Here is a 27,452-nt window from a genome sequence, read left to right on the forward strand (position 1 = left end):
CCTGACACTCCATCCTCCATCGTATTGGGACCCCGTTTCCAGCAGCTGCCGGCAGAGAATCCACTCCTATATCACTGTTCCTTCACTGGTCAAAATCCCTAACAACACTATGGATGTACTTACGCCACATGGATCGCAGAGCTTCAAGAAGGTGGTTCACAACTACCTTGTCAAGGGCAGTTAGGGATGTGCACTAAATACTGGCCTAGCCAGTGATGCCCACACCCCATGAAAGAATAATTTTAAAAATGTCCTACCGATGCCATTTGGTTACAACATAAGACCATAAGACATAGAATCAGAATTAGGCCACTCGGCCCATCGAGTCTGCTCCGCCATTCAATCATGGCTGATATTTTTCTCATCCCCGCTCTCCTGCCTTCTCCCCATAACCCCTGATCCCCTTATTAATCAAGAACCTATCTATCTCTGTCTTAAAGACATTCAGTGATTTGGTCTCCACAGCCTGCTGCGGCAAAGAGTTCCACAGATTCACCACCCTCTGGCTGAAAAAATTCCTCCTCATCTTTGTTTTAAAGGATCGTCCCTTTAGTCTAAGATTGTGTCCTCTGCTTCTAGCATTTCCTACAAGTGGAAAATCCTCTCCGCGTCCACTCTATCCCGGCCTCGCAGTATACTGTAAGTTTCAATAAGATCCCACTCATCCTTCTAAACCGCAACGAGTACAAACGCAGAGTCTACAACCGTTCCTCATATGACAAGCTCTTCATTCCAGGGATCATTCTTGCGAACCTCCGCTGGACCCTTTCCAAGGCCAGCACATCCTTCCTTAGATACAGGGCCCGAAACTGCTCACAATACTCCAAATGGGGTCTGAGCAGAGCCTTATATAGCATCAGAAGTATATCCTTGCTCGTGTATTCTTCTTTTCTTGGAGCATGACAACTAGATCCTTCCCCTCCCATTCTTAAGTTTCGCTCCAGCACTGAGGAGATTTACTTTGCCAGTCAACACAGCGATTGGTCTTCATGGTCTCAGCTGCAGAGAACAGTGTCTCTCTCCTCACTTTCCCGTTTCCCAACAATTACATCTTGCTCCACCCACTTGATTTGCCCCCTGCACTATGTTGCATGCTCATCTTCCCTGGAGTTCTGGCTTTCATCCACAAAAGGTGCAAGGACCTTGTGCCTGATTCACAATTGAATGGGCTGAGGCCCATTCATTGCTATCCTCCGGATCACCATACCTACCTCACTCCCAGTTACACCCTCCTCTCTCTGACCATGGACTAAATCAGAAGAGGCTGCATCACAGCTAGGTATGGCAATTGCTTGGCCCAAGACCAGAAGAAACTATCGAGAGTTGTAAACACAGCCCAGTCTATCATGCAAACTCTTCCTCCCATCGATTGACTCTGTCTACACCTCCCGCTGCCTTGGTAAAGCGGGTGGCATAATCAAAGACCCCTCCCACCCGGGTTATTCTCTCTTCCAACCTTTACCATTGGGCAGAAGGTGCAAAAATCTGAGAACAGATTCAAAAATAGCTTCTTCCTCACTGATACCAGACTCCTGAATGACCCTCGCATGGACTGAACTGATCTCTCCACGCATCTTCTCTACTGTTGCAGCACTATACTCCATATGCTTCACCCGATGACTATGTCTATGTATTTACATCCTGTATCTATCGTATATTCTATGTTTTTATGTATGGATCAATCTGCCTGGACACATGACAATAAATCTAAATCTAAATCTAAGGAGTGTAACTGCTTCCTGGAGCACAGTGTCCAGGTAACTTTTCACCTCCTTGATGCATTGAAATGTCAAATCTTGGACTTCAGCTCACCAACTCAGAGCCAAACTGCGGGATTCTCCGTCAGTGAGATCCTCTGCTCCGCTGGCAGTGCACCCACACCTGCGGGTTTCCTACAGCATGGGGTGGCCACAATGGAAAACTCCATTGACCAGCTGTGGGAAGGAAGAATTCCGCTGCCAGCAGGCATGCGCCATGTTGGAAAACTGGGCTGGCGGGATGGAGAATCCCGCCCAAAGTTCCTCGAGCTGCAGGTGTGATTGGCGTGGATCACATAGGTGTTCACCAGCTCCGACATGCTACAGCTGCAACGCATCGCCGACCTTGCCATCATTATATTGTTTGTATTTGATTAATTAACTTTCAAGTTTAGAATATCACTTATGATTATCCATAGTTATATTATAGATTTTAATCAGTCAAGCAATAGCCTGACATAATCACTCACCGAATCATAACTTACAGTCAAAGTCCCAGGTTCCACCGTTACTATTTTGGGCGTGTCCTGTCCCAGTCGCAGGACAGACTGACCCGAAGTGGTGGCATAGTGTTATATAGTTGGATAGCATAAGCCCAGGGAGTCCACAACATTTGCAAAGAGTTCTTATGACATCAGGTTAATCATGGCAGGGATTGCCAACTGATGATGAATCAGTATTCCTCCATATTGAACGCCGCATGAGTCACTGTGTGTCGCAGGGCACAGGATTTACTCTGGCTAGGGAACTTTAATAGCCATCAGGTAGTGTAGTTTGTAAACACCACGTAGATAAGCTATCCTTGGTCTCCTCCTAAGATTCCCATCATCACAGATGCCAGTCTTTGATTCATTCAATTCACTCCAACTAATATTGAGAAACAGCAGAGTGCAGTGGAATGGCAAAGACTAGGGGACTCTCAAACAATCTGGCTGCAGTGCCAAAGAGATGAGCTCTCGAATTAGCCATGCCACTAACCAAACTGTTCATAGAAGTTTACAGCATGGAAACAGGCCCTTCGGCCCAACCAGTCCATGCCTCCCAGTTTTTACCATTAAGCTAGTTCCAGTTGCCCGCACTTGGCCCATAACCCTCTATACCCATCTTACCCATGTAACTATCTAAATGCTTTTTAAAAGACACAATTGTACCCGCCTCTACTACTACCTCTGGCAGCACATTCCAGACACTCACTACCCTCTGAGTGAAGAAATTGCCCCTCTGGGCCCTTCTGAATCTCTCCCCTCTCACCTTAAACCTATGCCCTCTAGTTTTAGACTCCCCTACCTTTGGGAAAAGATGTTGACTATCTACCTTATCTATGCCCTCATTATTTTATAGACCTCTATAAGATCACCCCTAAGCCTCCTACGCTCCAGGGAAAAAAGTCCCAGTCTATCCAGCCTCTCCTTATAACTCAAACCATCAAGTCCCGGTAACATCCTTGTAAATCTTTTCTGCACTCTTTCTAGTTTAATAATATCCTTTCTATAATTGGGTGACCAGAACTGCACACAGTATTCTAACACAGCTACAACATTGGCATCTTTGCTGCCGTGCTGGGCAGCACGGTAGCATTGTGGATAGCACAATTGCTTCACAGCTCCAGGGTCCCAGGTTCGATTCCGGCTTGGGTCACTGTCTGTGCGGAGTCTGCACATCCTCCCCGTGTGTGCGTGGGTTTCCTCCGGGTGCTCCGGTTTCCTCCCACAGTCCAAAGATGTGCAGGTTAGGTGGATTGGCCATGATAAATTGCACTTAGTGTCCAAAATTGCCCTTAGTGTTGGGTGGGGTTACTGGGTTATGGGGCTAGGGTGGAGGTGTTGACCTTTGGTAGGGTGCTCTTTCCAAGAGCCGGTGCAGACTCAATGGGCCGAATGGCCTCCTTCTGCACTGTAAATTCTATGATAATCTATGATAATCTTCTTGACAATCTGGAAAACATCTTGTCCACAAAAAAGCAGCCAATCCAAACTAGCCAATTCCCTTGTCGTCGGTCTACCCTCAAGCATCAACATAGCGATCGAGGGTGTCATCAGAAAAGTGGATCAGCAGTAACCTGTTTGCCAATGTTACCTTTGGGTTCTGTCAGGACCAGTTGCCTGCAGATTACATTACAGCCTTGGTCCAAGCATGACCAAAAATAGCTTGTGGTGAGAGTCTTTACATCAAGGCACCATTTGAACTAGCGTGGTATTAAGGAGCCCGAGCAGAATGTAGGAAGTGGCACAGTTCTTTCATCACCATCTTGCTGAATTTAAGCCACCTCAGGTGACGTCAAGGTTGGAGATGATCTCCTGAAAAACTAAGGGGCAATTTAGCATTGTTATTCCACCTAACCTGCACATCTTTGGACTGTGGGAGGCAACCTATGCAGATTGTCTGTCTTCTCTTATTTGAAGCACCAGCGCTGTAAAAAGTTTCCAAAAATACAGTACTTCCACAAACTCAACATAATCAGAAGAAAGGAGTAAATGTTTGGACACTTAATAACCAAATTTCCTGAAACTATGGTCAAATCAGCTGAAACAGTTGTTTAATATCCTGTCACTCGTGACACACACGTGTCACATCCACACTTGCACCTTTTCCAACATAGGGTGCAACATAGGTCACTCTGGAAGTGCCCGGGTGTTATTTTCTTGCCTTGCGAATTCCAGAGCACTAGCATCAGAGGTGCTACGGAACCCAATTTCAGCCCTTTCCGTTGCTTTCAGGTGAGGATTTGGGAGAAATGCTAAAGCTAAATAAGTTTTCTTTTCAGCTGGAAACAATAAAAAGGAAACCAGAACAATTAATTTTTAAAACACTATAAAGCTAAAGCATGTTATGATCAATATTAATGCATCAGCATTAAATACGTAAATGATGTAATATTGTAAAAGTCCAAACAATAAATCAGAGCTAAAAGTTAGCTACAAAGCCGTAATGGACCCATTGCCATTTTGATTGTTCCCCAAACTACAAAAATACTAACATGGGGAAATGTAGAGGAAGACAGAGATGTGCACTGTTGTTAAACATTCCAGAGAAGCTATTAGAGTTTATATTGCTTGTCTTGACAGATCCATTCCTAAATAAAAGAAAGCACTTGTACCTGTCAGTGATAATGGATAATTTTTCAGAACAGACAAATCCTTTTTTCTCCCAAGGGCACACTAGCTTCTGGTGTGTATACTGTTAAAAAGAAAATTAGAAACATTGTGTGACTTTGTGCTTGGAATAAATCTTCTGAATATATTAATCAAGGCACAACAAGAATTGATTTATGATTTAAGAATTTCATTATCTGAGGAAATCACCACAGTGGATATCATGGAAACGATTGTGTTTTTCCCCCTTTGAACCTAATTCAACTTCTCAATGCGTATGTGCTCAATGCAGAAATAAACCTCCCGGGTGTGATTTAACAGAATAATTTCTAAGTGTAATTTTGAGCACCATTTGCAGGGTGTTTCCTGACGGCCGCGTTGGCAAGGTCGCAACCTGTATTTAACAGCACTCAGTGCCGAAAATGAGTCCCCACGAGCTTCATGCTGATACTGACTGTCCCGCCATCTGATTCGTCTGACTCGTGCCTCAGCAGCTCTCCACTAACAAAGAGAGCTGCTTTTAAGAACTCCCTCACAACTTATTCCCAGTCAGCACACAAGCATGGCATGCCGTGGATGCGAGACGGGACATCCTGTTCCCCTGAGGGGAATTGGATGACCAGCAGCAGGTTTGCCAATGCCACCTGGGAGGCAGTGGCTGCGACCGTCAATTCGGGCAGGGTGACCAGGAGGACCGCTGTACAGTGAAGGGAGACCAACAACCTCCACCGAGCCGCAAGGTAAACACTGAGCCCTTGGCATCAGCTCTGCCTGCCACCTCCCCCATCCCCCCAGACGTCCAATCACCACTCCCAACAAGTCAGCGGCTCACACCCTGCACCCTCCCCACATAGGATCACTGTGCTTGTACCCCATCACACCCCGGCACCCAGAAGTACAAGCCCTCCATGTCCAGGTGTGGTGTCCACACCTGGCATAGAGCCCCCTGATGCACCAAGCACATGGCTCACAATGCCCCCTCTCTGTCTCCACTGGAGAAGTTAGCACATAATAGGTGTGAAAGGGCCCAGGCGGGCATCAAAGTTTCAGACATCAGAGTCCTCACCCCCTATATGAGGAATGGACTCTGGAGATTGTGGGGTTGACTGAGGAGAGAGCGAGTTTGGCTTGTGCCGCAGAGGTGAAGATCCACTGCTCCTTCACCCAGATGACCTGTCTCAAGTGAGGTTTTCATGTGAGACAAAATGATCCTTCCCTCTCACTGCCCACATGTTCCTTCTCTCACAGCATCTCCACCTGATGTGGCTGGGCCATCTGGGGTCAGCCCCCCCCCCCCCCCCCCCCCCCCCGCCACCTATGAGGACACCTCGGAGGTGAGCTCCGAGGAGACCACCATTGAGGCGTCACATCTGTCATCCCCACCTTCCACCAGAGCAGAGACATACACCTCTGTGGGCGATTTTAGTGGACAGGTCTCTGGGGCACAATCTGGTAAGCACCAAACAGTTGCTGATGCACATCAGGTGGAGGCAGGGACCTGCAAGGGAGTCAAGAGTTGGTGGTCTGCAGGATCCCAGGACTCAGCTGAGTCCCAGTCAGATGCCGAACTCTGGGCAAGGTTATCCGGGAGTTGATACAGATGCTAGGACACGGCCATGAGATTCAGCAGATGTCAGCGACACTCCGGCGAATGCATAGCTGATTGAAGGACTCCCAAAGACTATGTGCGCAGGTGATGGTGCCGGCAATGCATGGCACCGAGGCCAACACTGCTAGCTTGGTGACCGAAGTGGAAAGCCTGGAGCACGATGTCAGTGTCTTCAGTGGCGGTGTCCAAGACATGGCTCAGTTTGTGACAACCTGGCTGAGGGCCTTGACATCATGTCCCAGTCACAAAGGGATATGTACCAGATGCAGGTGAACATCGGCGATGCACTCCAGAGCGTGACCCATTCACTGACGAGCATCGCTGAGGGCGACAACACCACGGTGCAGACAATTGGGATGCGCCAGGACTGGCAGGGCCAGATGACTCAGAGGCCTTTGGAGCTCACTCCAGCTGCCCCTCTGTCCCTTGAAGACCACAGGGTCCTACAGGCACCGTCAGGGAGGTGGAATCGCTGGAGGCTGACCGGTGTCTGCCACCATTGAGAGTATGCGGTCTCCAACTCACCTGAATCTCCTCCTCCTGACACCGGTGCATCTCAAGGTCTGTAGGCAGTACAGAGTAGCGCGGTGACGCCTGTGATACCGGTGTGTCGACTGGGGCCCTCCGGTTCTAGGACCTCCAGAAGATGTCCACCAAGGGCATCAAAGGCCACAGGGCACAGAAAGAAGCAGGCTGCCTCCATCTCTGATGTTCATCCTGCTGACATACCTAGATATAGCATAAAAGCACGAAAGATTAAGAAGATTGAGGATCACTGAATGAGCACTGGGGTGGAGGAGTGCATGGCTATCTGTAGCGAGGGATAATGGAAATTTCAAATGTTCACTATTAAATCATGTAAAACCTGATACATGTGCACAGAGGGTATGCCTGCACCACCTTCCCCCTGCCCCGTGTTGCCCTCTGCTCCCCCACCCCATCCCTCGAGCACAGTGGTCCAAGATCAAACGGCCCCGATGCAGACCCCAGTCAGTGGATGGGTGTGAGTACACTGTCAGTAGAAAGGCTGGAGTCAGACTTCAGCAGAAACTGAGGAGCACCAGAGCTTTGCTCACAGCGTTATCATCAATCTTATGCCTCATATGGTGACCCATAGACAGTGCCAGCACAAGCCCATCACCCTGGAGTGATGTTACACAGACCCTTGGAGGGTGGAACAGGGTATTCAGGGGCGGTGTGGGGTGGAGTGGGGGGGGGGGGTCAATGGGGAAGGGGGTGTGGGAGGGCTGTGGAAGGATGGCGGTGGGTGTGGCCAGTGGGGGGTAGGAGATGAATTGGGGGTTGGAAAGAAGGGGGATGGAGTGGGGTGAGCTGACAGACAAAGCCTTGTCCTATGAGAAGTGGGTGAGGATGAGGGACTCTCGTCCTCCGGGCATGCCGGACCCTCACATCTGTGCTCCATCCTCCGGCTGCTCCCATGTGTCCGCTCTGGGCTCATCCTCCGGCCCCTTCTGGACCGGCTCCTTCTCATCCTCCTTAGATGAGGCTGCATGTCCCTCCTCCTCGCGCGCGTTGACCCGCTGCTGTGTCAGGTTGTAGAGGGCCCAACTGATCACCACCAAGCAGGACAACCTCTTGGGAGTGTACTGCAGCGCACCACCAGAGCGGTCCAGCACCAGACCCACATTTTCAGCAGTCTGATGCACCACTCCATGACAGCACAGGTGGCAGCATGAGCCTCGTTCTATCGGGTCACCGCACTGGTCCGGCCTCTGCGCAATCAGCCAGGACCTCAGTGGGTAGCCCTTGTCTCCCAAGAGCCAACTCGTCATCCTGGAATGGTCCTCAAAGATGCCGAGGATGTCCGAGCATCCCAGGGTGCAGCTGTCATGCACGCTCCCTGGGAAGCATACACAAGCATGCATGATCCCGATGCGGTGGTTGCACATGAGTTGAACATTCAGAGAGTGGAACCCTTTCCTGTTAATGAAGAGCACTCCCTGTTGCCCCGGTGAGTGCAGGCAGCATGCATGCTACCAATTACTTCTTGGAACTGGGACATTCCGGCGATAGTGGAGAATCCAGCAGCCTGAGCATCTTGTTGGGCTTGGTCCAGCTCGAAGCATTTGAAGTCTGCTATCTGGGCATATAGAACAGCCATGACCTCACGGATACACATGTGGGCTGTAGATTGAGAGATGCTGCACATATCCCCACCCGAGCCCTGGAATGATCTGCTGGCATAAATGTTCAGGGCTGCAGTGACCTTCACAGCAATGGGGAGCGGGTATCCTCCTCCATGGGTTGCCAAGTCCACGAGGATATGGTACAGGTGCCGCACTGACTCTTTGTTGAGACAGAGCCTCCTGCGCCATCTCTTCGAACGACAAATTACGCCTGTACACCTTGGGTTCTTGCCAGCGTCACCCTCTGGGTCCCTCCACGACCTGAATGACGGCCGGGTGCCACCTCTATACTGCATCAACGCTTTTGCTTTCTCCTGTGTCTGGCTGCCTGGGCCGCAACCAGCACCGCGAGGGCAGGTCAACAACACCATCCACTCTGGTATCTGTAAGGAACTGGAGAAGGAGAAAGACCGACAATCTGTTAGGGCTTCCATCCCGGGAACCTCAAAACCCCCAAGTCTCCCCCACCCTTACGTGTGCTGCCTTCTCTCAGAGTGCCATCCAGCGAACCAGTTGTGCTGGAAAACCTCGCTCTGCACACTCACCCCCAGCCTCAGCAGGAGCCCCTAGACCCCAGACCCCTGCCGGGAACATTAGGAGGCCATGTTCAGGTGCCCTCCCTGATCCACACACTAATCCTTTGGTAGCGAGAATATTCCAGTCGAAAGTAAAGTTATCGACTTTTATAAGGTGGAGGGTAGAGTAACCTCTCGATGTCTTGCAAAAATTTAAAGATTCAACCATAGTCGAATAGCGATGCCACTGTTAGGGAAACTCGATTTATTTGATCTGGGGGTTGAAAGTTGGAGCCAATATGTGGAAGGCATCGATACGTTTTCGCAGCCAATGAAATCATGGTAGAAGACAGCAAAAAGTTATATTACTCACAGTTTGCAGCCGGTAAATATATAACCTCGTGAGAAGCCTAGCATCTCTGGAGGCTCCAAACATCAAGTCCTTTGATCAATTAGTGAAACTAGTGAGAGACCACTACAATCCTCAGCATAATGCAGTGCGATTCATTCCATTCAGCCATTAGATGTCTTGGAGAAACTGTATCAGCTTTTGTAGCCAGGCTTTGCCAGAAGGCTGAACACTGTGAATTCGATCCATCTCTTAGTGATATGTTACATGGCCGTTTGGTCTCTGGTATCAATGATTTGAATATTCAGAAAACGTTGCTGGCAAAAACCAGAATATCCTTCGACAAAGCAGTTAAATTGGCTCAAATCACTGAAAGCACTGAACAAATTGCTTTTGAGCTGTAAGGTATGTAAAGCGAGGTAAATCAGCTATGGCGGGAAATGGCGGCCGCTCGAAGTACCCGTAGTGAGAGTGCAGCGGAGCCTGAGAAAAGGAAAAGTGACTGGCAGTCACAGGGTTTTGAGGCTTGTTTTAGTTGTGGGGGAGACCATCCCCAAAATTGATGCAAATGTGAAGAGCTCATTTGCTTCAGATGTAATTGAAAAGTGATATACAAGCCAGATGCGGAGCCAGACAGACTAACCTAGTTTCCAAAGAAACATTGGCAACTCCTGTGAATAAGCTTGAAGAAAAACCAAAAGAGAAGTCCGAAGTTTATAAGCCCATGGTGAAGTTATGCAACCCCCCACAATTGAATAGTCCTTATTGCCAACGGTCATCCATTAAACATGGAAGTCAATACAGGTGCTGCTGCCACGATGGTAGGGGAGAGACCTACAGGAAGGGCTGCCACCCTTGAGTCTCAGCAGCACATTGGCCACTTTAGCAACCTATTCTGGCAAGGCCCTTAATTTAATGGACACGACCAGAAGTACTTGTGACAATGATAAAGATTATTATTATGTTGACTGCTTGTATGTGATTCTGCCTGAAATTTACATTTGAGGTAAATTTTAAACGAATGGGGTGAAAATTAAGGGTTCTCCACCGGCGGGATGCTCCGTTTTGCCGGCAGCCTGGGGGTTTTCCGCTGGCGAGGAGCTGCCCCACAATGGGAAACCCCATTGACCAGCCGGAGTAACGGAGCATCCCGCCGGCGGGGTGAAACAGAAATGTGGCACGGCGGGGCCCCAGGCCCAGGACTTAACATGTCCAATTTTACAATAGACAGTCATTGTGAATGCAGAACATGTACATTTATTCCATTGGTTTGTTTCAATAACAGTTGAATGCTGTGTAGAACAAGATGATCACAACTAACAAGAGACAAAGTCCCAGGTGTGAGATTTTCATCCATGAGTTCTGTACCTGAGGCACTGAACTTTGCTAAAAAAACAAAATAATTAAAAGCAGTAAGTTACATCCATCAAACACGCTCAGGAGAAACCAAATGGCATTTGTGGATTACTTTTCCTACCTTTATTTTCTTACTCAAGGGCATGCTTGCACATGGAGCCTAGCTGACAGGAACCATGGTTGGCCATTTAAAGGGCAGAATTTGAATCTGCAACCTAATGGGAAGGATTTGGAGCAGGAAAATTCCTGAAAATGGAGGTTCGTCAACTACAAAAAACTCAGATTTATCAGGCTGAATTTTTGCCATGGAGGCCGGAAACAGGAATCCAGTTCGTTTTTTGGGGCAGAATTCTGCTTTCGATGGGAAATTAACTTGTACTGGATTTGGATTTACTGTCATGTGTACTGAGGTACAGTGAAAAGTATTGTTCTACGTACAGTCCAGACAGAACATACCATACATGAAAAACATAGGACATACGATGAATACACAATGTAAATACATAGACACAGACATTGGGTGAAGCACGCAGGGGTGTAATACTACTCAGTGGAGAAGATGTGGAGAGAGATCAGTTGAGTTCATAAGAGGGTCATTCAGGAGTCTGGTAGGGGGCTGGTTTAGCACAGCGGGCTAAACAGCTGGCTTGTAACGCAGAACAATGCCGCAGCGCAGGTTCAATTCCCGTACTGGCCTCCCCGAACAGGCGCTGGATTGTGGCGACTGGGGGCTTTTCACAGTAACTTCATTGAAGCCTACTTGTGACAATCAATGACTATTATTATTATTAACAGCGGGGAAGAAGCTGTTTTTGAGTCTGTTAATGTGTTCTCAGAATTTTGTATCTATCTCCTGCTCGATGGAAGATGTTGGAAGAGAGAATAACCTGGGAGAGGTCTTTGATTATGCTGCCCGCAGCGGGATGTGTAGACAGAGTCAATGGATGGGAGGAGGTTCCACGTGATGGACTGGGTGGTGTTCACGACTCTCTGTAGTTTCTTACAGTCTTGGGCTGAGCAGTTGCCACACCCAGCTCTGATGCAGCCAGATAGGATGCTTTCTATGGCAAAAAATAATTAAAATTAAGATTTTTCCTTGGATAATTTCTTTTCTTTTTTAAAATTTAGAGTACCCAATTATTTTTTTCCCAATTAAGGGGCAATTTAGCGTGGCCAGTCCACCTAACCTGCACATCTTTGAGTTGTGGGGCTGAAACCCACGCAGACATGGGGAGAATGTGCAAACTCCACAGGGACAGTAACCCAGGGCCAGGATTCGAACCTGGATCCTCAGCGCCGCAGTCCCACTGCTAACCACTGTGCCACATGCCGCCCTTTGGGTAATTTCTTAATTGCTATGGAGATGGGGATCATATCTGATTAGAGCCTATGAGGGACTGGTTTAGACACTCTGCAGCAGCAATCACTGAGGTTGCTGGATGGCCAGAAGGAGAGATACTGCAGTTTGTGCCAAAGTCTTCCATTGTACCAGAGGGAAGTGAGATGTAACAAGGGAGTCACAGACCTGGCACCCAGGGCCGGGCTGCCTCTCGCTTCATTGACGATGACCAGGATCTATTACTGGATACCATGAAGAGAGGAGGGAGGTCCTCTTCTCAGAGGATGGCCAAAAGATAGCATTCAGCAATTCATATGAAGAAGGGTAGTCCATTTAGCCTACTAATATTTTTATGTTAATTTGATTGTGGTGCAATATAATAATATATTTGAGAACCAGGCTGAATATAGAAAGTTTAGATGGGAAGTTAAAACAGAAGTAAGTGGGGCAGAGAGAGAGAGATTTGGAATAAACTAGCAGTAAACATAAAAGAAAATTCAAAGGCTTCTGTATGAACATAAATAATAGATGGGCATAAGTGAAGGGGGTGGGGTTGATTTGGAACTAAAATGGGGATCTATATTAGCAGAAAGTATAGCTGAGGAACTAAATGTGAACTTTACATTTCACTTTCGCAAGGAAGAGGATGCTGCCAAAGTCGTAGTCAAAGAGAAAGTAATTGAGACACTAGGTGTGACAAAAATTGAAAAGGAGAAGGCATTAGAAAAGTTAGCTCTGAATAAAGTTGATCAATTACTAGGACTAGATCAGATCAGCTCCAGATTCCCTAAAGCCTGTTCACTGTCTACAAGGCCCATGCCAAGAGCATGGTGGAATATTCTCCACTTGCCTGGTTGAGTGCAGCTCCAACAAGACACAAGAAGCTTGGCACCAACCAGGACAAAGCAGCCTGCTTGATTGACATCCTACTCACCACGTTAAATATTCACTCCCCCCACCACTGACAACTAGGACGGCACCGAAATTCAACGGTAATTGTTCCACTTAACAAGGCCTCATGGGCTTCTCGCCGCAAATGATGGCTCGCCAGCTGATTCGCCAGGACCCCGCTCGCCAGCCCCCCGCTAACAAGTTTGAGCAGCACTTAAGCTGCACTTGCTCAGCCAACACCAGCCAGCTCGCAACAATGGCGCCGAGGAGACCAACCCCAAGATTTGGGAACGCTGACCTAAGGAGGCTCTTGGATACTGTGGAGGTCAAGAGGGATGTCCTGTTCCTCTGGGGGTCCCGGAGGGTGAGCCACAAGGCAGACAGTGCTGCCTGGAATGAGATGGCAGCAGCCGTCAGCTCGGGCAGTGTGACCAGGAGGACTGGCCTTCAGTGCCGGAAAAAGGTCAACGACCTACATCGGTAGCATGGGTGAGTAGAAGCAAAAGCCCCCAACCCCCCAAGGGAGCATCCAGCCTCCCAACCCTCCAGGCGACACCATGTCCTCCCTTCCCCTGCCTCCCTCAAGCCCGCCCAACCCTCTCTCCATCTCAATCCCCCTTCAGCACTCCCTCTACCCACCCCTTCAACCCTCTCTCCACCCCAACCCTCCTTCCATCCCCTCCCCTTCAATCCTCCCTCCATTCACCTCTCCCTTCAGTCCTCCCTCCACCCACCCCTTCAAACCTTCCTCCATCCCAACACTCCCTTCACATCCCCACCCCCCGCAACCTCCCCACAACTGTGAACCACGTGTGTAGCTAACACTGCCCTCTCTGTGTCTCCTCAGGAAAAGTTCTCCCGCAATTGGCGGGAGAGGACCCAGCCTGGTGGTGGGATGCCGGACATCAGAATCCTCACCTTGACCCCCCCTCGCCACCCCCAGACCACCCACCACCAATCCCCCAGCCCTCTCCGAAGCACCCCCTGCCATCAGCATGGTTCCCCCCCGACTGTGGCGGCGCTGGACACAGTCCACAGCCTTCACGCCAGGTTTACGAAAACTCAGGTCACACATGACCCACGCGGTTAGGAACTCAGCCCATCGGGGGTTGAGCATCGGAGGAGGGCCTCAAAGCACCGCGCTGACGCCATCTCAACGGTGTGTGGCGTGCGCCGCAAACCTCGATGACGGCAATTTGGAGGGGGCGGAGCATTCGGAAAACTGCGCAGAGCCCGATTCTCCACCCGATCACACAATACCATTTTGCCGTCAGGCAATGGAGAATCCTCCCCTTATCTCAGAAATAGACAATCCAGCCCCAGAAAGCTGAAAGGGAAACTTGGGCTGCATTCTCCGCATCCCGACGCCAAAATCGCCTTTGGCAACGGGGCAGAGAATCCAGTTTCCCGAATGAAATCGGGACCAGCGCCGGTTCAGCGATTCTCCGCCCCCCCGAAAAGCAGTGTACTCGGAGTGTCCGCCATGCAGAGTATCCACCTGAGGCCATTGCCAGAGACCAACCCCGCTATTCTCCGTCCCCGACCAGCAGAATTCCCGACGGCGTGCTTCTAATCTGGTCCCGCCGTTCGGGATACTCGCGAGGCGGTTGTGGACTCAGTCCACGGCCATCACAGTCGGGGGCGAGCCGATCGGGGGGCAGTGGGGTCGTCATTCGGGACTGGACTTTTATTTTGCGCCTGGTCCGGGTCGGGCGCACGTCCGATCTGGGGCACTATTTCCGCGGTCCAGGCCGCCGCCTTGCGCATGCGCGCCTCTGACCCGGAAGTGCGGTGGGCCATATCGGCAGCTGATGCTGCCTGCTGGCCCCCTGCAAGGCTATGAATCTGTGGCCTTTTGACGCCAGTTTTTCTGGCGTAAAAGAACACAGTTTACACGACGGTGTGGGGACATAGTCCTGAAATGGACAAGCCAGTCCCCTGACTTCCAGGTTCCTCAGAAAACTAAAACAGAAATGGAAACAGAAATGGAAAATCTATGTTTCCATGGAAACTGACACTTGTTGAGATCAGATAAAAGTCACAGAACCATTCAATCTCAGGACCCAAGGACTGAAGACGATGGTGGTGGAATCCAAGAACCATAAATGGGCAAAAACACACTCACTGCAACTGTTTCTGTTTCTTGAACATAACATTGGTGAATCGATGCCACCAAAGCCATCATGAGCAGGGTTGAAGAGGTTCTCCAGACATGTGCCATTTTGGTGAAGGCCATGCTGGTGGAATTCAGGTTGATTGGATGCTTGTGCCTGATGAAGAAATCAAACTGAAGTTCTATTGACAGAGGTTCAGGGGTAAATCCACCTTTTGGGAGACTTTGGGCTGGCTGCTCCAATTTTGAGGCTATGTCCGGAGGAAGTGTCTAGTTTTACAATGAAAAAGTCGGCGGTGCCCCGCACTGAGACTCCGCCTGATGGGGGACTAGCAGCCACGCAATGTAAAACACCCGGCTTTCCCGACATAAACGGCCGGAGAATTGCGGGGTCCGTGACCACGCATGCACACAGCACCGTACAACATGGCACAAGCCACGTGCGGAACCGGCCAGCCAAATAGTGTCATCCTGGACACTCCTTCGCCAACCCCGGCAACCCGCCACCGGTCCCCCCAGCCCCCTCCGAGGCCCCCCCTGCCAGCAGCATGGCTCCCGCCCAACTGAGGTGGCGCTGGACACAGTCCGCAGCCGCCACGCCGGGTTTACGAAAACACAGACCGCACGACACCCATGCGGTCAGGAACTCAGCCCATCGGCGGCAGAGCATCGGGGAAGGGCCTCAAAGCTGACGTTATCGCAACGACATGTGGCGCGTGTCTCGATGGCGCCGATTTGGAGGGTTCGGAGCATCCCCCAATTCGGTCGCAAATGGGGATTCTGCGTCTGATCACCGAATACGATTTCAGCGTCAGGCAATGAAGAATCCCGGCCATTGTTCTCCCACTAGAGGAGAATTGCATCCAATTTACAATCCCCCTGGGAGCGCAAATCGGGATGCAATTCCATAACCCGTGCCATCCAAATTTATGCAAGGCAAGGAATATGAGGGATTACCGAGGGAATCTCACTATCGGGCCATCAGTTGGAGCGGGCAATCCAAGAACAAATTCATCACCCCCCGCATCCCCCCCACACAAACACAACAAATCACCCCTGAACCCACTCCTCATGCACCACAAAGCAGCCCTCCATCCCCAGATTGCCTGGATGACCCCCTTCCCCCAAGTACGCCGGTGACTCAACCTACCAGCATGCCCCCGAGGGATCCCCTAATGAGGGAAACCACCCCAGGGTTCCCTGTAATAGGGAGAGCCCCACAGGGACACGTACAATAGGGACACCCCTCCAGGAACCCCAGTAGTAGGAAAACACCTTACAATAAGGTGGCCCTGCCAAGGTACTCCTTGTGGTGATATGTATCACTGTAAAACACAGGGGGTTAATGCAAATACACTAAGACTAGATAAACACTAGAGGGAGCACCAGAGACATCATGACACACAGACATTCAACCAATAGGTCAGTAATATAGGACATGACCAATGGGCAGTCAAGGCACACTCAGAGGTGACACTACCACAAGGGGGCTACCCATATAAAAGGACACAGCACACATGATCTCTCTCTTTCCAGTGGAGACACTTAGTGAGTACGGACGGGGTTGATTGAGACACATCACACCCACCACGTGGATTGTAGCAGACTGGTTAGTTAGTCTGAGTAGCTATAGCAGGATCAACAGGAGAGTCGAATCCAAGCAGGAGAATTGCTAACAGTTTAATAAATGTGTTAAAGCTATCTCCAAGTCTGAACCTTCCTTTGTCAGAGTGCACATCAAGGAAGCAGCTTATGCTACGTCAAGAGCAGAGCAAAACACTCCTGTAATAGGGAAACCTCCGCAAGGGATCCCTATAATAGGGAGACCCTCCTAGGATCCCTGTAATTGGGAGACCCCCCCAGGCATCCCTGTATAGGGAGATGCCCCCAAGGACATCTGCAATAGGGAGACTCTCAAGGGACCTCTGTAACAGGAAGCCTCCCACAGTCCAAAGATATGCAGGTTAGGTGAATCGTCCCTGCTAAATTGCCCCTTAGTGTCCAAACAAAAGGTTAGGTGGGGTTAAGGGAACAGGCCGGGCTTGGGAAGGGTGCTCCATTGGAGGGTCAGTGCATACTCAATAGACCGAATGGCCTCCTTCTGCAATGTGGAGATTCTATTATCAGAGATGAGTGACTGGTGGTATTTGAATAGATTGGGTAAAATTAGGTTTCTTTCCTTGGAGAAGAGAATGTTGAGAGGATATTTGACAGAGGCATTCAAAACCATGAGGGATCTCCACAGAGTAGATAGGGAGACACTGTTCCCATTGGTGTAAGGGTTTCAGGCCAGATGGCACAGAATTATGGTGATTGGTAAAAGAATCAAAGGAAACAGAAGAAAAATTATTTTCATACAGTAAGTGGGTGGATTATGGTCACGAATGAGGGACGGGATTCTCTGACCCCCCCACCGGGTTGGAGAATCGCCAGGGGGCCACCCCGACGATGGCTGCCAAATTCCCCGACACTGGGGATTTGGCAGGGGGCGGGAATCACACTGCGCCGGTCGGCGGCTGCTGGCAGCGGCCCCCCCGGCGATTCTCCGGCCTGCGATGGGCCGAGCGGCCGCCCGTTTCCGGCCGGTCCCACCGGCGTAAATCAAACCAGGTCCGTACCGGCGGGACCAGGCTCTACGGGCAGCCTGCAGAGTCCTCGGAGGGTCGCGGGGGGATCTGGCCCCGGGAGGTGCCCCCACAGTGGCCTGGCCCGCGATCGGGGTTGACCAATCTGCGGGCGGGTCTGTGCTGTGGGGACACTCTTTCTCTCCGCGCCGGCTGCTGTCAACCTCCGCCATGGCTGGCACGGGGAAGAACCCCCCTGTGCATGCGCTGAGATGATGCCAGCACACGCTAACGCTCCCGCGCATGCGCCAACCCGCACCGGCCGGCGGAGGTCCTTCGGCACCGGTTGGCGCGGCGCCAAGCCCTTCCGCGCTGACTGGCGTGGCACCAACCCCGCTGGCGCCGGCCTAGCCCCTAAAGGTGCAGAGGATTCCGGGCGGCCCGACACCGGAGTGGTTCACGCCACTCCTCGGCGCCGGTACGGCCCTCCCCGCTGGGTAGGGGAGAATCCCGCCCAACATTTTTGGATCAAGCAAACTTTAATAAGTCTGAAAGCCTGGGGAACTTGTAGACTCTTTCATAAATTAAATAGATTGACAGGTCTGTGACTATGGTGAGCCTGAGTCAGAGCTCACAAGAGACCAAAGAATAGTGGGAGTGGCTGATGAAACTCCTTCGGATGTACAAGATCTGACTTCGGAAAAAGCCATCCAAAGCATCAGACAATTAAAGTTCAGCCAGCAAAACCAATCCATTTTATGTTGTGAAATTAAACCGTGGCACAGACCAACGCCAACAGTCTGCCTCTTAATGCAACAAAAGGGCAGTAATACCCAAGCCAAACTCAAGATGCAGGCAGACCATGTCAGCACTGTGGCACCAAAAGGGGTGAGTATGGTGCAGCAAACAATGCAGCTTTTTCACTGCAACCTCCTGGGACACTTAGTCCAAACAGTGTAGAGGATCCCAAAGGAGTCCATGAGGTAGATGAACCACACTAAGAAGAAGTCCAACAGTGTTTCTTGGGAGAAATTAAGAATCTCAGATTCACATTTTGGAATGCTGACATATCTGTAAATGATCACCTCAAGAATTTCAAATTAGACTCGGGAGCCACTGTATGAGGGTTGCCACACTCTGGATTATTTCAAAACACAATTAGGGGTTGCTAAGGGCCTGTGCAAACATTCTGCTGACTTTATCAGCAGGAATGTATTCTCTGATATGTGAGGACCCCCCCCCCCACCTTTTCTTCATTCATACAACGATAAATATTTTATGCATTATTTTACACATATGCACAATTTAGTAACAGTCTCTCTGGTGGAAGTCATCCATTTTGGGTGAATTTGGTATTCTGGAACTTGGCTACCTGAGACCTCGTTCCTTTCAGTAGATGGTATTTCCTGGGTAGTTACTCCAGTATCTGTCACTATAGATGTTGGAAACTCCTCAGAAACAGAATCTGAACTGTCACTGTGTGTGTGGCCACTGTTTCAAGTATCACTCTCTAGATTTTCCAAGGGAAGAGCTTCTTGAGCTGAGGGGTGGTTTAGCACAGTTGGCTAAACAGCTGGCTTGTAATGCAGAACAATGCCATCAGCACGGGTTTAATTCCCGTCCCGGCCTCCCCGAACAGGCGCCGGAATGTGGCGACTAGGGGCTTTTCACAGTAACTTCATTGAAGCCTACTTGTGACAATAAGTGATTATTATTATTATTATTGAGAAATTTCAGTGAATTAACTTCCTGAAGCATGTATCTGATCAGTATGATATCGTCAAACTCTTTCATCATCCGTCTGTGCAGTGTATGATATTGGACCTCTCTTTGCTCAGATCACAGCAGGTACTCATTTTTCATTTAGCTCCAAGCTAACAGACTTGTTTTCTGGTTTAATAATCGCATTTTAGAGGTTTTCCTCGATCCTATCAATTTGCATTTGTTGTTGTCGATTGACAATCTTTGAAATATCAGATGTAGTTAACAAAGCAAACTGTGTTCAGAGCTTCCTTTTGAACAACAGCAATGCCGATGAACTCTATGATAATAGAATAATCTTTATTAGTATCACAAGTAGGCTTACATTAACATTGCAATGAAGTTACTGTGAAAATCCCCTAGTCGCCACACTCCAGGACATGTTCGAGTACACTGAGGGATAATTCAGAATGTCCACTTCACCTAATAAGCATGTCTTTCAGCACTTGTGGAAGGAAACCGGAGCACCGGAGGAAACCCACGCAGACCATGGGGAGAACCTGCCGACTCCGTACAGACAGAGACCCAAGTAGGGAATCGAACCCGGGTCCCTGGCCTGTGAAGCAACAGTGCTAAGCACTGTGCTACCGTGCCGCTGGTTGTCTTTTAAGTGATCTTCAGCTTTGTCTATTAGTTGATAGACACAACTAGTCTGTTTAGCTATGTTTATTTTTCCTACACATTCTTGGCGTAGGAGAAGTTTTCTTAACCCCAACATGCCTTTGCAATATGGTACTTCTTGCCACCATTCTTGCATCTATTTGTTTTACTACAGCAGCTCCCTGCTGAGTGTCCAACCTGTGTTCACCAGTGACATGGCTGCAGGCTTGCTGCTCGATCCATTTTGTGGATCTTCACTCTTGACTCTATCTGTAAAGATTCTCTCATTGCTAGCTCCATAGAAGTGGCAACGTCCATAACAGCTTTGAGAGTTAAATCACTTACAATAAGCAACTTCCTCTGAATAGCTGATGCACTATCAATTGTGACGAGACGAGAGTAGAATGTAATCGAGGCTTTATTACACAGAGATGTGTGGCCTCCTGCAGCAGCTTACAAAATGGCTGCAGTTCGGAGAGCACATACATTTATACTCCGCCTACTGAGCGGAGCCAGCAGGCAGGAATCTACCCCCGTACCTGTAGTACAGGGGCCTTACCGTAATACCCATATATACAATATAATGCAACAGTGGTGACTACCACATTCACCCCCTGTTAAAAATGAGTCCAGCAGGGGTGGTGGAAAACTATTTACATACAGATTGGTTTTAAAATTACAGAGAAGGTTACAAATTTAGACGATCGGGTGCCTTGATCTGTCGTTGAGAGCGCCGCAGTGCTGGTGGTGACTCAGGCGTCGGCTTGGTCTTCGGTGACTCCGGGAGCGTGTCGAAATCCTCTTCATCCCTAGGTGGGAGCAAGGGGAGGACAGGATGTCCTGGAGCGGGGGCTGCAGTGGGGTGCGCCGGGAGAGGGGATGGTGGCGCCAGGGCAGGGGGGGGGGGGGGGGGGGGTGAGGACCCAGCTGGTGCCAGAACCCTGCGGGAGACTGTGTCTTGGCGGCCGTCAGAGTACGCTGCGTAGGAGTACTGCGGGTTTGCATGGAGTAGCTGTACTCTCTCAACCCACGGGTCCGCCTTGTGGAGCCGCACGTGCTTGCGGAGCAGATCAGGTCCTGGAGCTGCCAGCCACGTTGGGAGCGAAACCCCGGAGGTGGACTTCCTGGGGAAGGCAAAGAGACGTTCATGGGGGGTTTCGTTGGTCGCGGTGCACAGGAGCGACCGGATGGAGTGAAGTACGTCGGGGAGGGCCTCCTACCAACGGGAGGCTGGGAGATTTCTGGACTGTAGGGCCAGCTGGACGGCCCTCCAGACCGTCCCATTCTCCCGCTCCACCTGCCCGTTTCCCCTGGGGTTGTAGCTGGTCGTCCTGCTTGAGGTAATGCCCCTGTTGAGCAGTTACTGGCGCAGCTCCTCGCTCATAAATGAGGATCCCCGGTCGCTGTGGACATAGGCGGGGAAACCGAACAGAGCGAAGATTGTGTTGAGGGCTTTGATGATGGTGGCAGACGTCATATCGGGGCATGGGACGGCGAAGGGGCATTGGCAATACTTGTCGACCACATTAAGAATGTATGTGTTGCGGTCGGTGGAGGGGAGGGGCCCTTTGAAGTCACGCTGAGGCGTTCAAAGCGGCGGGAGGACTTCACCAGGCGCGCACAGTCTGGCCGGTAGAAGTGCGGTTTACACTTCGCGCAGACCTGGCAGTCTCTGGTGATAGCCCTGACTTCCTCATTGGAGTAGGGCAGATTGCGGGCCTTAATGAAGTGGTAAAAGCGAGTGACTCCCGGGTGACAGAGATCATCGTGCAGGGTCCGGAGTCAGTCCACTTGTGCGCTGGCACATGTACCTCGGGACAGGGCATCGGGAAGCTCGTTGAGCTTACCGGGGCGATACAAAATCTCGTAATTGTAGGATGAGAGCTCGATCCTCCACCTTAAGATTTTATCGTTTTTGATCTTACCCCGCTGTGTGTGTTAAACATGAAGGCAACCGACCATTGGTCAGTGAGGAGAGTGAATGTCCTGCCGGCCAGGTAATGCCTCCAATGTCGCACAGCTTCAATGATCGCTTGGGCCTCCTTTTCAACGGAGGAGTGCCGAATTTCGGAGCCATGGAGGGTGCGGGAAAAGAATGCCATGGGCCTGCCTGCCTGGTTGAGGGTGGCGGCCAGACCGACGTCTGATGCATCGCTCTCAACTTGGAATGGGAGCGTCTCGTCGACTGCGTGCATCGCGGCCTTGGCGATGTCGGCCTTGATACGGTTGAAGGCCTGGTGGGCCTTGGCCGTCAGTGGGAAAGTGGTGGATTGAATGGGTGGGCGGGCCTTGTCCGCATAGTTTGGGACCCACTGGGCATAATACGAAAAGAACCCCAGGCATCGTTTGAGGGCCTTGGGGCAGTGGGGGAGGAGGAGTTCCATGAGGGGGCGCATGCGATCGGGGTCGGGCCCTAGAACTCCGTTCTGAACCACATAGCCGAGGATGGCTAATCGGTTTGTGCTGAACACGCACTTCTCATTGTTGTAAGTTAGGTTGAGGAGTGTGGCGGTGTGGAGAAATTTGGAAAGGTTAGCGTTGTAGTCCTGCTGGTCGTGGCCACAGATGGTGACATTGTCCAGGTACGGGAAAGTGGCTGCAGCCCGTACCGGTCAACCATTCGGTCCATCTCCCGTTGGAAGACCGAAACCCCGTTGGTGATGCCGAAGGGAACCCTAAGGAAATGGTAAACGTGGCTGTCTGCTTCAAACGAAGTGTATGGGTGGTCCGCCTTACAAATGGGGAACTGGTGGTAGGCAGATTTCAGGTCCACTGTCGAGAAAACTCGGTACTGTGCAATCTGATTGACCACACAGCGTCGAGCTGCGTGTACCAATTATTGGTCTGACTGTAGTCAACGACCATCCTGTTTTTCTCCCCGGTTTTCACCACTACCACTTGGGTTCTCCAGGGGCTGTTGCTGGCCTCGATAATACCTTCCCACAGCAGCCGCTGGACCTCAGACCTGATGAAGGTCCTGTCCTGGGTGCTGTACCGTCTGCTCATGGTGGCGACGGGTTTGTAATCCGGGGTTAGGTTTGTAAACAGGAAGGCGGGTCGACCTTAAGGGTCGCGAGGCCGCAAACAGTAAGGGGAGGTAGGGGCCCGCCAAATTTCAGGGTTAGGCTCTGGAGGTTGCACTGGATGTCCAGGCCAAGTAGCAAGGCAGCGCAGAGGTTGGGGAGGACGTAGAGGCGGAAGCCACTGAACTCCATGCCCTGGACGGTGAGGGTGACGATGCAGTACCCCCGGATCGCCATGGAGTGGTCTCCGGAGGCCAGGGAGATTCTTTGTTTAGCGGGGTGTACCGTGAGGGAGCAGCGCCTTACCGTATCGGGGTGGATGAAGCTCTCAGTGCTCCCGGAGTCCAGAAGGCAGGATATCTCGTGCCCGTCGACCTTCACCTTTGTCGAAGCGGTCGCGAGGTTGTGTGGTCGAGACTGGTCGATCGTGACCGAGGCGAGACGCGGCTGGTCATCAGCGGTTGCAGGTGATGAGCGGACCGATGAGGTGCCCAACGGGCAGTGGTCCTGAGGCGCGTAAGATGGCGGCACCCATGGGCCGCACGTGTCCTGGGGCAGGCAAGATGGCGGCGCCCTCGGGCCACACGTGTCCTGGGGCAGGCAAGATGGCGGTGCCCATTGGTTCTGAGGCAAGCAAGGTGGCGGCACCCACGGGCCACAAGTGTTGTGAGTGGAGCAAGATGGCGGCCCCACAGGCCGCATGTGGTCTGAGGAGAGCAAGATGGCGGCACCCATTGGCCACACGTGGGGGGTGCCGGGACAATAGCGGCGATTGAGCGGGCCTGGCACACTGCAGCCAAATGTCCCTTCTTGCCACAAGCCTTGAAGAGCACGCTCCGCGCCGGGCAGCGCTGCCGGGGGTGTTTTGTCTGTCCGCAGAAGTAGCACTTGGGTCCCTCGGGGTTGGTTGGCTGCCACACGGCGCAGGCGTGGGGTTGGCTGAGGGCGGTCGCTGATGGGGTCCACGATGGGGTGACCGCTGGCAGGCTCCATGATGCACAGGTGGGGTGGGCCGTGCGGTCGGGGGCTTCAAAGCAAGCTAGCCAATGTTGGAAATCCTTTTTGACGTTGTCTGCTTGAGAATGCAGCTGCACGCAATCCGGCTTGATGCGGAGGTCCATATCTGAAAAATCTCTGTGTAATAAATTGATGCACTATCAATTACGACGAGACGAGAGTAGAATGTAATCGAGGCTTTATTACACAGAGATGTGTGGCCTCTTACAGCAACTTACGAAATGGCTGCTGTTCGGAGACCACACACATTTATACTCCGCCTCCTGGGCGGAGCCAGCAGGCAGTGATCTACCTCCGTACCTGTAGTACAGGGGCGTAATACCCATATATACAATATAATACAACAGTGGTGACTACCACAGGTGTCTAAACAGAAATATCTGGAGGAAGGGCAGTGATGTAATTGAAAACCACTTAAATGGTTTAAAAATAGGTATTACCTTGTATGGTAGAAGGACAGAGCTAAAGACAGTACAAAGAGAACACAAAGACTTCATTGCTGCAGTGTTTACAGCACTTTGGTCATCTCTCAGATGTTGTCCACGGAGGGGACGATGGCAGATTGACCACTGAGATGGACTCTGGTTTGCAGAGTAGCTAAGCAACTGATATTATCGTGAGAACTGTGGACCATTGCTTAGCGGTTTAATAAAGGTGTATCACATTTGGTGGAACAATATTCAAGCTGTTGCGAGCCACCGATATCAAGTACATTTAGACCAGTCTCTTCTGTTCTAAAGAAAACAATTTGGGCCTTTCCAATCTTTTCCCATAACTAAAATTTTCCAATCCTGGCATCATCTTCATAAATACCCTCTTTGTCCACTCTTGTGTACTCTTATTCTTTCAGTGGCTAGCTAGTGCTCAATAAGGTTCTGACATAGCCTCTCTGCTCTTATATTCATATTATCTTGCATCAGATAATAAAGGTAAGTATCAGTTGTGCCTTCTTTACCATCTTATTTCCATGTCTTGCTATCTTCAGTAATCTAAACGCCAATGCACTCCGACTTCCCTATGCTCCTCTACACTTCTCCATGTGCTACCAGTTGTAGTGAGTTCCCTTGCTTTTGTTAACCTTCTCCAATCATATTCCACCACACTTCTCTGGATTGAATGCTGACATTGCACCACACTTCCCTACATTAAATTGCTCACATTGCACCACACTTCTCTAGATTAAATTGCACACATTGCACCACTCTTCTCTAGATTGAATTGCATTTGTTATCTTTTGCCCATCTGATAGTCTGTTGATGTCTTCCTGTAGTCTGCCACTTTCTTCCGCATTGCCAACAACAGAGCCAATTTTTGCATCATATGAAAACCTTTTAACCGTGACTCTTCTGCTTAAGTCTAAATCAATGAGACTACAGAAAGCAGGGGAACGATAACTGAGCCCTCCAAAATCCAACTTTAAAAGGCTTTCAAGTCACATAAAAAAATACCCATGAACCATGACCATTTTCACCCTGCCACTAAGCTAATTTTAGATCCAACTTGCGAGTTTCCCTCAAATTCCATAGCTTTTACTTCTCTGTTCATTCTGCCACATGGGACCTTGTTAAAAACCTTTCTAAAATCAATACAGGTTACTTAATACATTCTATCAATCTTCCTCGTTACTGCCTCAAAAAATGTAATCAAGTTTGTCAGACTAGTCCTTTCCTTAACAAGCCCATGCTGACTGTACCTGATTAATTCATTTTTTCCTAAATGGTGATTTATAAAGCCCCTCGCAATTCTTTCCGATAATTTGCCCACCACTAAGGTGAAGCTGACTGTCCTGTAATTCTCTCTGTCTCTCCCTTTTTAATTAATAGAACACCATTAACAATCTTCCAGTCATCCGAACCATGCCAACTAGCCCGAGAGGCCAGACAGAGCTTCTGCTATTTCCATCCTGGTTTCTCCCAGCAATCTGGAATTTCATCCACCCTTGATGATTCAACCTCTTTATGAATGCTTCATTCTGCAGTTTCTAGACTTCTCTTCGCTCCCTGCAATATTGAACTCTTGGAAACTGCCACAAGCTTTCCAGTTTTTGTCTTGGCCTCCCTTGCATGCTCTTTAACATACCAAACTTTGATTTGGGTGTTGCAATCCTTTTTATGGGAGCAAATCTTTTCTTGAATCCTCCCTATCTACTTTGTGAATCATGAGGATGTGACTGAAGTTATAGAGCCATAGAGACATGCAACATAGAAAAGGCCCATCGGCCCATTGAGTCTGCGCCGGTCAAAAACAAACACCAAACCACTCTAATCCCATTTCCCTGCACTCAAGCCTTGTATGCCTTGTATGCCTTGAGATCGCAATCGCACATTTAAAGACTTTGTAAATGATATGAGGGTGTCTGCCTCTACCACCCTTTAAGGCAGCGAGTTCCACACTCCCACCACCCTCGGGTAAACAAATATGTCCTCACATCCCGTCTAAACCTCCTGCCCCTTACCTTAAATCTATGCCCCCTGGTTATTGATCCCTCCATCAAGGGAAAAGCTTTCTTATTGTCTACTCTATATGTGCCTCTCATGATATACATCTCAGTCATGTCCTCCCTCACTCTCCTCTGCTACAAGGAAAACAATCCAAGTCTATCCAATCTCTCTTCATAACTAAAACTCTCCAGCCCACGCAACACCCTGGTAAATCTCCTTTGCACCCTTCATGTGCTGTCACATCCCTGCTGTAATGTGGATTCCAGAACTGCACACGATCTAGCTGTGGCCTAACCAACATTTAATACAGTTCCAGCACAACTTCCCTGCTCTTAAACTCTATGCCTCAGTTAATAAAGGCAAGTATACCATATGCTTCCTTAACCACTGTATTCATCAGCTCTGCTACCTTAAAGGAGCGGTGTACATGTACACCAAGTCCCTCTGATCCCTGGTGCTTCCTAGGGTCCTGCTGCTTTCATGTATTCCCATGCCTTGTTTCTCCAGCCTAAGTGCTTCAGCTCACACTTATCCAGATCAACCCATGTATATCCGCCTGTAACCTAAGGCTGTCTTCCTCACTATTTACCACCCACCAATTTTCGTATCATCCACAAACTTACTGATCAGCCCTCCTACATTCATCTCTAAATCATTTATATAAATCACATACAGGAAGGGCCCCAACTGAATCGGGTTGGTCGGACATGACCTCCCCTTAACAAAATCATGCTGACTGTTCTTGATTAATTCCTGCCTCTCCAAATGCAGATTAATTCTGTCTCTCAGAATTGCTTCCAATAGTTTTCCCACCATGGAGGTTAGACTGACTGGCCTGTAGTTTCCTGGTTTATCCCTTCCTCCCCTCCTGAATAATG

This window comes from Scyliorhinus torazame, chromosome 11 (genome assembly GCF_047496885.1).
Source record: "Scyliorhinus torazame isolate Kashiwa2021f chromosome 11, sScyTor2.1, whole genome shotgun sequence".
In the NCBI taxonomy this organism is placed as follows: domain Eukaryota; kingdom Metazoa; phylum Chordata; class Chondrichthyes; order Carcharhiniformes; family Scyliorhinidae; genus Scyliorhinus; species Scyliorhinus torazame.